Source organism: Mauremys reevesii, linkage group 4, assembly GCF_016161935.1.
Source record: "Mauremys reevesii isolate NIE-2019 linkage group 4, ASM1616193v1, whole genome shotgun sequence".
NCBI classification, from domain to species: Eukaryota; Metazoa; Chordata; order Testudines; family Geoemydidae; genus Mauremys; species Mauremys reevesii.
In genome coordinates, this window is record NC_052626.1 from 133,147,012 (window position 1) to 133,160,224 (window position 13,213).

The 13,213-nt window shown below is 47.0% G+C and overlaps 1 protein-coding gene and 1 long non-coding RNA gene across 29 annotated transcripts in view; one reads left to right on the plus strand and one right to left on the minus strand.

Moving 5' to 3' along the window:
* The window catches only part of CDK18 (cyclin dependent kinase 18), a 173,452-nt gene that overhangs the window by 28,413 nt on the left and 131,826 nt on the right, over nucleotides 1–13,213 (plus strand). The window contains exon 4 of one of the 27 annotated variants that reach the window (XM_039533371.1): nucleotides 11,208–11,296. The exons of the other annotated variants lie outside the window; for them this stretch is intronic. The gene's annotated coding sequence lies outside the window, so the exon portion shown is untranslated. The remainder of the gene's footprint in view (nucleotides 1–11,207; nucleotides 11,297–13,213) is intronic. 27 annotated transcript variants of the gene reach the window in all.
* LOC120402878 overlaps nucleotides 1–13,213 on the minus strand; it is a 60,418-nt gene that overhangs the window by 14,085 nt on the left and 33,120 nt on the right. The gene's annotated exons all lie outside the window — the stretch shown is intronic.

Consider the following 13,213-nt stretch of genomic DNA (forward strand, 5'->3'; position numbering starts at 1 on the left):
TGTGTATATTTGTCCCTACTGTTTATTCCTCCCTTGAAGTCATAGGACTAAATTTATCTACAGGGCAACTCTGCTACTGTCAGGTTGACCAATCACCTGCATCTTGTGGTATCATGTATTGTTACCCTTAAAACAGCTACAGTCATACCCACTGAGCTCTGCTTTGGGTGAGGGAAGAATCAGGTGAACCCTCTTTTCACACGGCTAAAAGCAGAGTTGCACTGAAAGAGAAGGTTTGTCATGATGTGTCACTGGCCCTTTAATTGTCCTGGCAAAGGTTTGCACAGAAATTCTGAGGTTTCAATTCATTTGATTTTTATGCCACTCCAGTTTTGCTTTTCTGAGAAATGTGATCAAATTTGCTTTTAATTAGAAAAATGTTAAATTTTACACTTTGAACTCTGAATTTTAAAGCTGCCTTTTGCCCCCAGCAAGAAAATTCTTCTCGGGAAGCAGGCTGATTTTCAATGGAAATGGGTCCCGTGTTTTTGCAAAAAAATTTGTGAGGTGAGACCAATGTCCTGGTAAAATGACCTAGTACTGGAAAGTGCCCAAATACCATGATGATGGATGTGGTATGAGGACCTGAATAGAATAAAATAGCTTGTAATGAAATATGAAAAAATGCCTTCAAATTTCAAGTTGTTTCCCCTTCATGGTAGATATTTCAGCCATCTCTGACCTTTATGGCCAAGATTTTCAAATGTGATCAGTGATTTTGGGAGCCTGATTTGAGACACCTTAAAAGAGCTGGACAAGTAGACAGTGCTGAGCACCCATCCTCTGACCATCAGGCCCCTTTCAGGTGTCTCACGTGGGGCACCCCAAACCACCGTCACTTTTTAAAACCTTGGGCTTCAAGCAGGGCCGGCTCCAGACCCCAGCGCGCCAAGCGCGCGTGTGGGGCGGCATTTTCCCGGTAGGGCGGCAGGCGGCTCCGGCGGACCTTCCGCAGTCATGCCTGCGGGAGATCCAGCGGAGCCGCGGGACCAGCGGACCTCCCGCAGGCATGACTGCGGATGCTCCACCGGAGCCGCGGGACCAGCAAACCCTCTGCAGCTGCGGGAGGTCCACTGGAGCCGCGGGACCAGCGGACCCTCCGCAGTCATGCTTGCGGGAGTCCGCTGGTCCCGCGGCTCCGGTGCACCTCCCGCAGGCATGACTGCTTGGGGCGGCCAAATTCCTAGAGCCGCCCCTGGCTTCAAGCGTGTCAGAATTGTGAGCAATGCCCCAGCATAGAGGCCTACGTTAAGAGATTTATGACATTTTTTTCACACTGTAATCCAGTTCCAAAAGCCAGCAGACTCTGGAAAGCACAGATCTGGACTCAAATTTGGCTGGGTTGATCTTTACTCTTGACTGTTGCAACGAATCCAGTCACCTAGGCCTTTAGTAGTCACTACTGCACAGTGTGTAATGAGGCCTTAAGAACTTAATGAAAATTACAGGGATAGAATCCAGAGCCACTGGCTCTAAAATCTATCACTTAAAATAATGGAGCATCTATCTCCTTTAGCTGTTAGCAGTACAGGGCCATACTGATTCCATCCAGGAGAGGGCATGCCTCACGTACGCGCCAGCCACTTCATTACACTCCTCTGTATGCCAGTTGCTGTATCGCTGGCTAATTTTACCAGAGTATCCACATTATTTAATCTGTTTTTTTATTTCCACTTCTAAAATTATGGTTATTATTTTTTCACACACCCTGGATGCCTCCCTCATTATAACCAACCTAAGGCAAAACCCAATTAAGAGCAGCAACCCATAATTTACAGCGGGATACTTTTTTTAAACAGAAGAGACCGGAAAAGGACTAAATCAAAAAGAAATTCTGTCCCTTTAAGAGGAGATAATGAACCAAAGCACTGTTTCTTGGGCCTGCATGTTTGCTGAGAATTGCTAATTAAAACATCACTTCTGTAAAGTATGCTGATCCCATTGATTCTTCCCCCCACACAGTTAATTTGCTGCTAGGAAGGCAAAGTCACAAGGGTCCTCATTATAAAATTTTCACTGGCTGCAGCTAATGGTTGTAATTAATAGGTGCAATAAATTTCAAATGGCCAGCCAGGGTGTTCATTAGTTTCAGGCTGACTCAGCACCAGTGGGGTAGCCTGTTACTTAATAACCCATTTTCAAGTAGACGTGGCGGCAGGGGCCAGGGGAGGCATCCCATGGTATATACAGTAGATCCATATCTTTCCATAGATAGAAGAGCCGAGTGAATAGTTCACAGCAAAAAAATTGTTTGTCCCTTTTTGTCCTACTTGTGAATTTTCCAGGCAAAACTCAAAAGGCATGAAGACACTTAGCAAGTCAAATGGGGCCAGGTTTTCTAAAGAGCTCAGCCACTAACATGAGCTCTTTTGAAAATCTCTCCTTTAATCTCTCTGCGACTCAGTTCCCCATCTGTAAAATGAGCATAAAAAATCCTTCCTTTCTCCCACCTTTTGTCTGTCTTATCTATTTCGATTATAATGTCTTTGGGGCAGGGACTGTCTTGCTGTGCATATGTACAGCACCTCGCACAATGGAGCCTCATTTATGTTAAGGTGTTACCGTGACACAAACAAACCATAAATAATGTGACTCCAGGCTTAGATCAAATGCCAACAAAATGGCTTGCGTGAACCACAGAGCTACACGTGTCTGAGCGAAGCCCCAGTTGTACAGATGTGTCTCTGGGTCTGACTGCCAGTGAAATGGACTTGGGCATGTCTAGCACATCTCCTGGTCCTTATTTCTCTGGTAGTATGAGCTGATGGGAGCCTGACATAAAGAGCCTGTGTGGTGTCATCTGTGGGAGGATTTTTTTTTAATATTTTCTTTTTTCAGGAGAGGCCTAGCCAAAGGAATGTTAACAGCTGGCAGATGCACAGACATCCTGCAGCACCTCTGCATTCTAGTTCTACCATACCTAGTGTGTGACCTGCCCTTGCCTGCAGACCTCTCATCACCCATGAAACCTTCCTTGTTGCTGAATGAAGCTCCCGAACTTGTGAAGTGCTGAGTATGCTTCATTCCGAGGACTGAACTCTTAGTCGAAAAGTCCCTCATGACTGGAGAGGCAGCATGTCCAGCTATATCCTTCATAAGCCCCTTGGCTTTCCTCCTGAGTAACCCTATCTGCAAAGGCTTCCCACAGAATCTATTGTAGCTGTGGGTCGGATTTCATGAGGTGCCAGGTGCTTCCTGCAACATGCTCAGCACCCTCACCTCTGACTGACACCTCTGGGAGTTGAGGGCTCTTGGCACTGTGCTGAAGTAGTGCGGCACATTGCAAGGTCAGGCCCTGAGGCTGGATGGACCGGGTCAAACAAAAGAAGAACCGATCCGAACCATTGCAACGAAAGCTTAGAAAATTGAGGAAACTCGGTCTCCATCCAATGTACACCCATAAATGAGGATGAGGCAGGAGGGAAGGAAAAATGAACTGCAAATCTCCTGAGAAGTACAGTGTGGGCAAACTTCCCCATCACTAGCCCAGCAATGCACCGCGGCTTCCCCTTGGAAAAAAGGACCATGACTAGGATATAAGAGGGGAGCTCAGTCTCCATGACCCATTCAGTGCTTGATCCCTCTACTGAGACTGCCAACAGTGGTCCAGTTAGGATGAGCGGGATTTTTGGACACTTGCCCATGAGTAACTGGAGTGAGACCCATCAACGCAAAAGACACAATTAAAAAGAAACTGGAACCACACAACGACCCACCTTGAGCTGAGAACCTCTCTACGATTCTCCACCCAGTTGATAGGGATTTTCCCATGGTGAGCAGGTGGCAAAGCAAACTCTGGGTGAATAAACTGGCCAGTTTTGTCCCTGACATTACTGCAGTGGCTTCATTGGGATGGATGTGGTCCAATGTACTTGGGTCCTGATCTCCAGCCCACTGAAGTCAATGGAAAGACTCCCACTGACTTTAATGACCTTTAGATCAGCCCCTTAATGATGAGATAGAGGGGACTGGCTAACAAGTGAAGGTGGGAATGGTCTATGGGGCCCATTGAGACAGAACGAAATAAGAACAGCAGCTTCTTCCTTCCTTGTATTTCATCCCCCAACATCCTCAACTTAGAGCGAGTTAAATGAGCTTGAGGTGATTGAAGGGAAAGAGAAGCAGCCTCTTCCTTCATTACCCAACTGCTGCAGCTTTAATAAAGAACGGCTTTTCGGTTTGTTATCATCTGGCTGTAATTAAAATATTAATAATTGCGACTCCCTCCCTGGAGTCATTTATCATGGTCTGCAGGGAAATTGCTCCTGCTCGTGGGATTGTCTTCCATGTGACCAGCTTACCCAGCAAGAAATCCAGAGCTCCAGCTCTGTCTGTAAGTAGGAGGAAGTGTGTTAACACAGGGTGCAAGTGTGACTTTGCCCTAAGCCCTGAGTAAGTTATCCTGCCCCTGGAGCAGACCAGCAGGCAGATTGTGACTTAACAAGAATTGCCCCTTGCTTTGGTAGAAATACCCTGTTCCGGGCTACCTGAACAGGTGTGTTGGCTGGCACATAGGGGAGGGATGTGGCACCAAGATTCTGCCAGTGCATACGGGGTAAGAGAGATATAGCTTCCCTGTACACGCTGCTCTCACCTATAGGCAGCTGCCAATGCTGGGAGGCATAGGTGTATCCTACTGTCCTGCACAAGCCAAGCTGCCATCTGGCCCATAACAAATACTGGCTAGGGTTTAGGTTGTCAATAGGTCATGGATGCTCCTAGTAGCTTGACTGGCCCTACTCTTTAGTTCTCGGTAGCTCTGAAGGGAATTAACAGTATTGTAGCGATCTGATTGCTCCCGTCTCTTTCTTTTCAGGGCAGGAGACAGCATTATTGAAATGACAATAAATAGCATGGGAAAAACAATGAAGCTCTTCCTTTTGTTAGGGATGAGATTTCCAAAGCAGTCCAGGGGAGTGAGATCCATCTCTCCTGTTAAAAGTAATGGCAGGTGTGTGTACAGTCTTCAAGGCTGCTTTGAAAATCTCACCCTACGTTTGTCAGTTCGACTAGTCATTTTATTTTTGTTATAACCACAGTGGCAGAGTTGGCCTGAGAGTCTTTGCCTTGTCTCCTAGAGAGCTAGGTCACAGAGTCCTGGCTGGGGTCAGAGGTGGAAGGGTGGCTGGAGAAGGGATTTCTACTACATTAAACAAAAGCTTTGAGATGTTTCACTTCAAAGGGAAGATGACAACGGAAACTCATCCTCTCCTTGCTGCTTTGGGAGGCAGGGATGTTATTAACCTCATTGACCCTAATTCAAGCTCTGGAAGCTAGGGCCCAAAAGTCTGCTCCTGGATGTGGTCAGTAAGGGCTTGTCTACACTTGAAGGTTAATATGGATTAAGGGAGTGTGTAGATAAAAGCTCAATAGTTATTCCTGAACAATTCCATGTGTGGACACCCTTAGAGCTGGTCTACACAGGGACTTATTCCTGATTAATTTATTCTGAATTAGCTTAATTCATTTTGGAAGTGGATTAAGTTAATTCAGAATAAGGTACTCTTATTCAGGAATAAGAGCCTCTACACAGGAAATTATTCAGGAATAGCTATTCTCATTTAAATTCACACCCTACCTTCACCCAAATTAACTTCTTTGTGTAGTCAAGTCCTAATATAGGCGCTTAGACCAGCAGGCAAAGGTTGCTTTCATTGTAAGGCCGCATGAGCTACTTTCAACTCTTGGATGACAACCAAGCCCATAGCTCACCTGACCTGGAAGTCTTACCTCTTCTTCAGTAGATGCTTTGCAACCACTCTTGCTAGCATCCATTCCTGCAGCCACTTGTCCCAAGTCTTACTATGCCCTTCATGCCTCCTATGAGGTCTTGTTTCAAATGCTCCTTCTGCCGCAGTCCCCAAGACACTCCTCCTGAGAACCCCTGCAAGGTCAACCCCGTTTCCATTAGTGATGGGCCTGAAATAAAAGCCCAAAACCAAAACAACTCTGATCTTTTTGGGTCGCTTGATGTTTGAATCAGGCCAATGGCAGAGACAGGCCCAAATATGCTGTAGGTAAAACACATGCTCTAGCTCAGCTAGAAGGAATGGGCTTGATGCAGTTCCCATAGGGTGAAAGTCTATGGCCTGTGCTTTGCAGGAGGTCAGATCAGGTGATTGTAATTGTCTCTCCTGGCCCTAAAGTATATGAATCAATGCTGCTGTCATTATAATGGACCAAACCAGATGCAAATACTCCTCAAACTTTGGAGTGTTCAAAAATCAGAATCCAGGTCTTGCAGCTTGGGTTGTCTCTGGCTTGGCAAGAAAATATTCCATCTGAAAAAAAAATACTAAGGGAGAAAAAGACTTTGTGGGATGTGTTTGGCCCTAGATCCATTTGGTTTTGACCGACAGAGGCCGTGATAAGTTATCAGACCCAGCTGTCACCCTCCTACCCCAGCTGGGTTTCCATCGAATGCAGTGTTGAAAACATACATGTTGTTGAGTGTTTCTCTCTCTTTCATTTTTAAGTGCCTGCTTTGCTAAAAGAAAAATCAATAGTATAAAGGGGAGTCAAAGCGAGTCTCAGGAGATGAGTATCTAGCCTGCGTTCTGCAGACAAGCTGCCAATAATCTTGTTCTGATCAGCTTTGCCCAACAGCCACCGAAATATTAATGGGGGCTACAGCCGCTTCTGTTTGGGTATTTGAGATCCTTTGCAATCTCTTGGAGCCTGTTGACAATAAGAAGCAATTACCACTTAAAAATTGTGCCTGTAAACAAGTGCCAGATTCCCGGCATCCTGATTATAAAGGTGGCATGTTGTGCACTCCATATTCATGAAACAAAGATACAAATTAACCCAGCCCGGCGGTTAGATTAGCCGCAGAATGAAGCGTTGCAATTACCGGAGATGACTGAGGCTAATCAGGATGAACGGGTACAGTGTAAGGAGAGCTGGGATCCTGGAAGAACTGTTTCCCCAATCCTTTTCAGCAACGTTCCCCATTTAAATCCCCTATCGCTATGAAAGTGTGGGGGGGCCCAGAGCAGCTGCACTGATCATTAGGAATTCATTCAGGAACAGCATGGCGATCTCAGGGCCGTGCATTCCACAGGAGTTTTGCCACAATTCAAGATGGGTTAATGTACCATTAACAGGAAAAGGGGATTTTGCTCATTACTTTCCCAGCACAACAAAACATTTTGTTTTACGACAAAGAAGGTGGTTAAATGGGCTCGTTAATTTTTTTCCTTTCCTATTATTGCCGGTTAATTATCCAAGCTATCCGGGACTGGAGCATTAACCATCAGAGTCTTGCTCCTCCACTAATAGCTAGCCAAGATCAGAGAAACAGGTGTCCACATTAAGTCCAACTGAAGTCACTGAAGATGTGACTACAGGATTGAACCCTCATTGACACAAGTGATGGGACCGGTTGCAATAGGCAAATTTTGTGAATTAGCAAATCCTGCTCTGCCCCCCGCCCCCGAAACCCAAACCAACCAAAAATACCCTAACAGCCTCACAAGATCTGCTTTGTTCAATTAATTTTGACTAGCATTGCTTACTTTTAATTATTTACGTGGCCCACTCTTGCTAACTCTCATGATTTTACCATGAGTCTTGGGATGATATTTGGTGCTTTTCTGAAAGCCCCAGCTCCTGGAGTCATGTGAGAAGCTCAGCTTTCACTTTTTTATAAAAGGATAAGTGTGGAGGGGAAAAGCTTAAGACTGTGACCCCTAAAAGCTCAAAAAGTAAGCCTCATGATTTTCGAGGTGTCTGACTCATGACTTTGAAATGCTTGGCTTGGGGATATAGTAAGCACGTCTTCCCACTGCATGACCAAATATGCAGGAGAATATAACGAAGTCTGATCAGCATGAAACCTCACCACAGCATTTTCTTTGCTGCTCAGTCTGAGCGAAGAAGCTGGGTGAAACCCTGCCAGGTTTTGAACTTGTGGATTATTGGGTTTGCAGATTAGCCCAGTGAGAATTAGCACAGTTCTGCTGTATGATTATCTTTCACCAATCACCCCCTGGTTTCTCCCACTCCCCATTGATTTCACAGCATTAGCCACAGCCTCACAGAAGACGCTCGGACAAATCCTTGGCTGGTGCACTTTGACATGGCTCCACTGAAGGCAACAGAGCTATGCCCATTTCCATCAGATGAGGATTCAACCCTCTGTGTTTACTGCACCCGCCAGGGCCTCGAAGTGCAAAGAGGGTAGGGGAGACTGGGAGTGCAGGATGGAATCAGAGTAAAAGTGATTGGAGGGGCCTGTCCCTTTCTTGGACACCTGTGCGATCCCACTAGAAAAGGAGACAATAGAAGAGAAAGGGCTTTTATAATTACCTGGTGGCTACTTTCTGTGGGTCTAGTTAACCGGCACTCTGTCTCCATAGGAAATGGCCTTGGTTTGTGCCTGAATCTTTTGTTCAGAAAAGCTGCAGGTGGGGGAGCTTTGAACTGTGTGAGAAAAGCCCGGCACTAAAAAAGAAACTCAAAGCCTCCCTCCCAAAGACTTCTTATAGCAGTTGTGCAGCCCCGGACGCACCAAAGCCGCCTTTCAGCTCTGAATGGGGAGGAAGGGCTCTGAAAGGCCAACATCACCCCCCACCCCTCCTTTGTCTGTCCCTTTGCTAACCACCCCCTACCCCGTTTGTCCTGCTAAACCTTCAAGGTCGTGCAAGGCTTCAATGCCCCCTTTCACTTGCTATTTGTTACCAAATAAATATGGGTGATTAAAAAGGGATCAGGAATCCGTGCAGACTGTAGAGGTGCCTGAGAAGGTGGAGTTGTCCTCTGTGTAGCCCATGGCTTTTAGCCCTACATGAGTTAGGAAACGCAATCACATAGGAATAAAAAGCCATAGACCACAGCAGAGGGCTTACCGAGGATAAGCCAGCCGTCTTTAGGGAAATAAAAAGAAAAAGGGAAAGGGAAAAAAAATTAAAATAATGAAACCCCTCTTAGTCCCTCAGAACTGGGGCCACCTGGACTCCGTCTCTGACTCCCCAGAGTTCACAGGTTCCCGAAGAAAATTTAATTTAACTCCAGCTATGCCCCGGAGTAATTTGCTCCACTTCATAATAAAGTCACCGGCCTATCATGTGATGTCTCCCCACTGCCATTCCCTTTATCTTTCTTGGGCCATCCTTGAAATGAGTTTGGTGGCCTCAGCGTAGCTGCTTTTACGGAACAGGACATGCTGTCTAATGAAGGCCATTATGGAGTCTTGACCATGCATCGCCTCCACTGATTAGCTAAAGCCTGTCGCAGTCCGTCTGGGAAGCCGACAATGAGCTGGTTGCTGTTCTCGCTAGAAGCCTAAATCTAGCCGAACACCTAGGAGTTTTGCCTGCAGGACCTGATTTGCAGTGTATATGAATACCCACCTGTCTGGATGAAGTACACTAATGGCAGTGGATGCCTGGAAAGGCCATATTCTGATTTTAGCTACACCATGTAAATCCAGAGTAACTGAAGTCACTGGTGTTACTCCAGATTGACAGTGCTGTAACTGACAGCAGAATCTGACCCTAAGCATTTTAAAATGCTGTTGTGGTCGGAAGAGTGACAGTAAAAGGGACATCTTGAGGGTGTGTATTTATGTCCAGCAGTTTGCACAGTTTACAAATCAAAAGCTGTAAAATCCCAGCTTTTCTCCTTCTGCCTCTTGTCTCTGTCAGCAATACAGGTTTTGCAGTCAGAGCGTTGCGGGCAAAGCAGCTGATGGTGCAAGCACCGCACTGGATTGATTCTCCTCTCACACCAGTGTAAATCGCGAGGAGCTTCTCTGCCTAGTCAGTGCCATTCCTCTGGTTTAAAATGAGAGTGAGGGAGAGGAGGGTCCGGGAAATAGCACGCACCACACTCTCCCCCTGCCGCACAGACTCCTGCAGGGCTAAAGGAGTAACGCTGGGTTTGGGTCAGTAAAGTCAGCAGGAGCTTCATTCCGGGCTCATCTCTGCAAGTCCTCCACACCCAGAGGTTATTGAGAGCTCCAGTTACGAAGGAGTTGTACGACTGGGCCCTGGGTTTTGATGTTAAGGTTGCTGCATTATTCCTCGCTTACAATGACATCTTTAAGGGGCCAATCCTGATCCCTTTGGAGCCTTTGGGAATTTTACCATCGACTTCAAGAGCAGCAGGACCTGGTCCTTAGAGCCCTACCTTGCAAGATGCTCAGCACCCATATCTACCATTGACTGCAGTGTGAAATGAGGTGCTCAGCACCTCACAGGGTTGGGGTCAAAATATGCAAGAATGTGGAAACTCCCTATTAAGGACACCTATGTAAATTAGGCCCAATTCTTCTCTCACTTATGTAAGCATTTTAATGTAGTTACTCCTGATTTGCTCCAGTGTAAATGAGAAAAGAACCAGGCCCCATCGTTTCTAATTCCCTTAGTCTTGATTTGCAAGTGGAAATATCTAAAACGGGCAGTTAGAAAGCCGTGTGCCCTTCTCATCCATGTTGTAACATTGTATTTTACAAGCTGCACTGTTGCATTGTAGTTCTAGGGACAGCACTGTCTTCCAGCAGAGCTGAAGCACAACATGCTCCAATCCTGCTCCCATTGAAACCAATGGCAAAACTTTCAGGGAGCAGATGTGTACAGCACGAAGGAGCTTATTTTTACATAGTTCATTTGTGGCCATAACTGCACCTGCAGCATTTTCTGCCTGTTCTGCTAAATGCCTGCCATTGGCATCCCATATGACAGCATTTTATGTTGCTTTTAAGGATCTCAAAGCACATGATAAACATTGGTTCAGATCCTCAGCTGGACGTAATTCAGTGTAGCTCCAGTGTACATCCGCTGAGGATCTGGCTCATTAAGTACAGTAATACTTTGCACTTATAAAGCCACTTTCCTTTGAGGATGTCCAAGGAGTTTCCAAAGGTGGTTTAGTGTTATTACACCTCCTTTACATACAAGGAAATGAAGGCACTGAGATTTGAAAATCTGGCTCCACAGCTGGTAAGGGACTTGTCCAAGGTCACACAGCAAGTCAACAGCAGAGTTTGAAATAGAACCCAGGAGTCCTGCCTCCCATTTCCAAGAACTAGTCTACATTTCTTCTCTAGCATCTATTGTAATGGCACTGGCTACTAGAATAAATGAATGCATAATAAGATGCAGCTGCAAAAGGTGCATGAAACAAAACTTTCTCTGTAGGCTGCTGGACAAAGAAAGACTTTTGCTGAGAGTATGTTTCCCACTCCCTCCCACTCTGCTTCCCAGGTTGATGGTCTCCTCGGCTGCCTCTTTCAAGAAAACTTTCTCCCTGCACTTAATCAGAGGCAGCTACAAAAAAGGCACTTCTGGACAAGGTAAAGTGTGTTCAGAGGAGAGGAACACAAGAGATACTCCCAGCAGCTTTTTCTAGACATGGAAACAGTCCCCATTCTTTAGTGAGAGCCTCTGCACCCAATGTCTGGCGTAAACTAGGGAAGCCTGCTGAAGTCAATGAAGCTACACAGATTTACACAGCTAAAGATCTGGCCCTCTGCCTTTATTCTCTTCCCTTACATACACTGCTGCCGCTCACACTTGTTCAGCAACAGTGATTGCTAATTACCAGGTTCTGATGAGGTCAGCTCTGCTTCTGAGTCGAAATTCCCCTCTGTTGCCTCGGTAAAAGTCTTTGGGAAATTCAATTTCTCTAAAACTATACAGTCAGCGGGTTTGGTAAAATCTTAAACCCTGCAGTCTAGAATAGTGCACTGGCCTTTCACTTATAAGCTGAACTTCTGAAGCACATGGATGGCTCCGAAATGTTGTTTGCCAGCATCCTTTCACCTTTAACAATCAAACACGAAAAGCCCCCCACCCCCCCGCTCCATATGGTCCTATGTGGACACATTTGCTTTATGGCAACATAGTCTTTATACGGGCAATGGAACATGCATTGTGAATACCACCTGCATGGGCTTAAATGGGCATTGAGCAGACATGCTATAAGCATGGCTGCATTGTTCTATATTGTCATGCATTGTACGTGGGCTGAATGGCCACCTGTATGGTTCTATGTTGGTGCACATGCTATGTGCTCACCTGTTATGTGTCCACTGGTGCTATATAACAACCTGCTCCTATAGTGGCAGACATATCTATACACATATGCCTATGTGCCCCTGTATAGTCACATGCACGCTATCTACAACTGCTCCTATGTGGACCTGCATGCTCTATGCCGTGGTATCCCATTGCTGGACATAAAGCACAGTCCCAGCTTTCCAAGGAGCCTGGTGCATTCAGCACCAAAGCCAGGTGCCTCTGTGGAGTCAGACCCCTCCCTCAGCCTCTGCTCTGGGGCCCAAGCACTTTCCAAGGTGTGTGGGAAGCAGGTGCCAGAGCAGACCAGGTCCCTTCCTCTCCAACCCGGGCATGGTGCTTTGCACTGTCTCCTTGCTCCAGCACCCAGGGCTAGGAGGTTATAGGAGGAACCTGTTGTGCTTTTAACCCCCACCATGACACCAAAACAACCCAGCCCCTGAGTCTCACCCCAGGAAAAGACTGCTCTCCACCCTTTGAGAGCTCCACACAGCCCTTAAGAGGGAAAAGGGAGATGCACGCACACCGTGGCAGATTAAATGCCATCCCGGATCTTTCATCAGCGCCCTCCACTGCTCCCCCCTCTTACCTTTCCACCTCGCCCCCCTGCTGGCTGCACTAAGCCCTAATCAGACACGCCAGCCCCCAGCAGAGAGAGGATTGATGGGACGCATCATTTGCAAAGTCTCGGAGCCAACAGCTGGGCACGGATGACCTCACCTTTGGCAGAGCGACATCATCACGGCGGGGCTGGTGCGCTGAACCAGCCGACCCGGATATAGGCCTCAAAAATGGCAACAGCTCCTGCCACTCACCCTGCTGGCTAGGAGAGGTGAGATCTGCATTGCCATCTCCTTCCAAGCCCTCCACGAACTACCCCCTCCATGGCTATTGAATCGCAGGCTTTCTGGTGCGGGGACAACGCTCCCGGCCACACCAGCCTCCCGGGGATCCGGCCGTGAGCTTTATATGCCCCGACTCCTGCTCCACATCTCCTGCTGCCGTCCTGCCTCAGAGATCTGAATGACATCCAACTAAATCTGACTCATTTTTGAAGCCGCTGACCCCTCCCCTGCCCGCCGTCCCCTCTCCGCCTCCCCTCTCCGTCTCTCCACCAGTAACCAAGTGGTTGCTGTTCCATTGCACACTTGAGATGGTTCAGCACCCAGGGGCTGGGGATGGGGGGCGGGTGG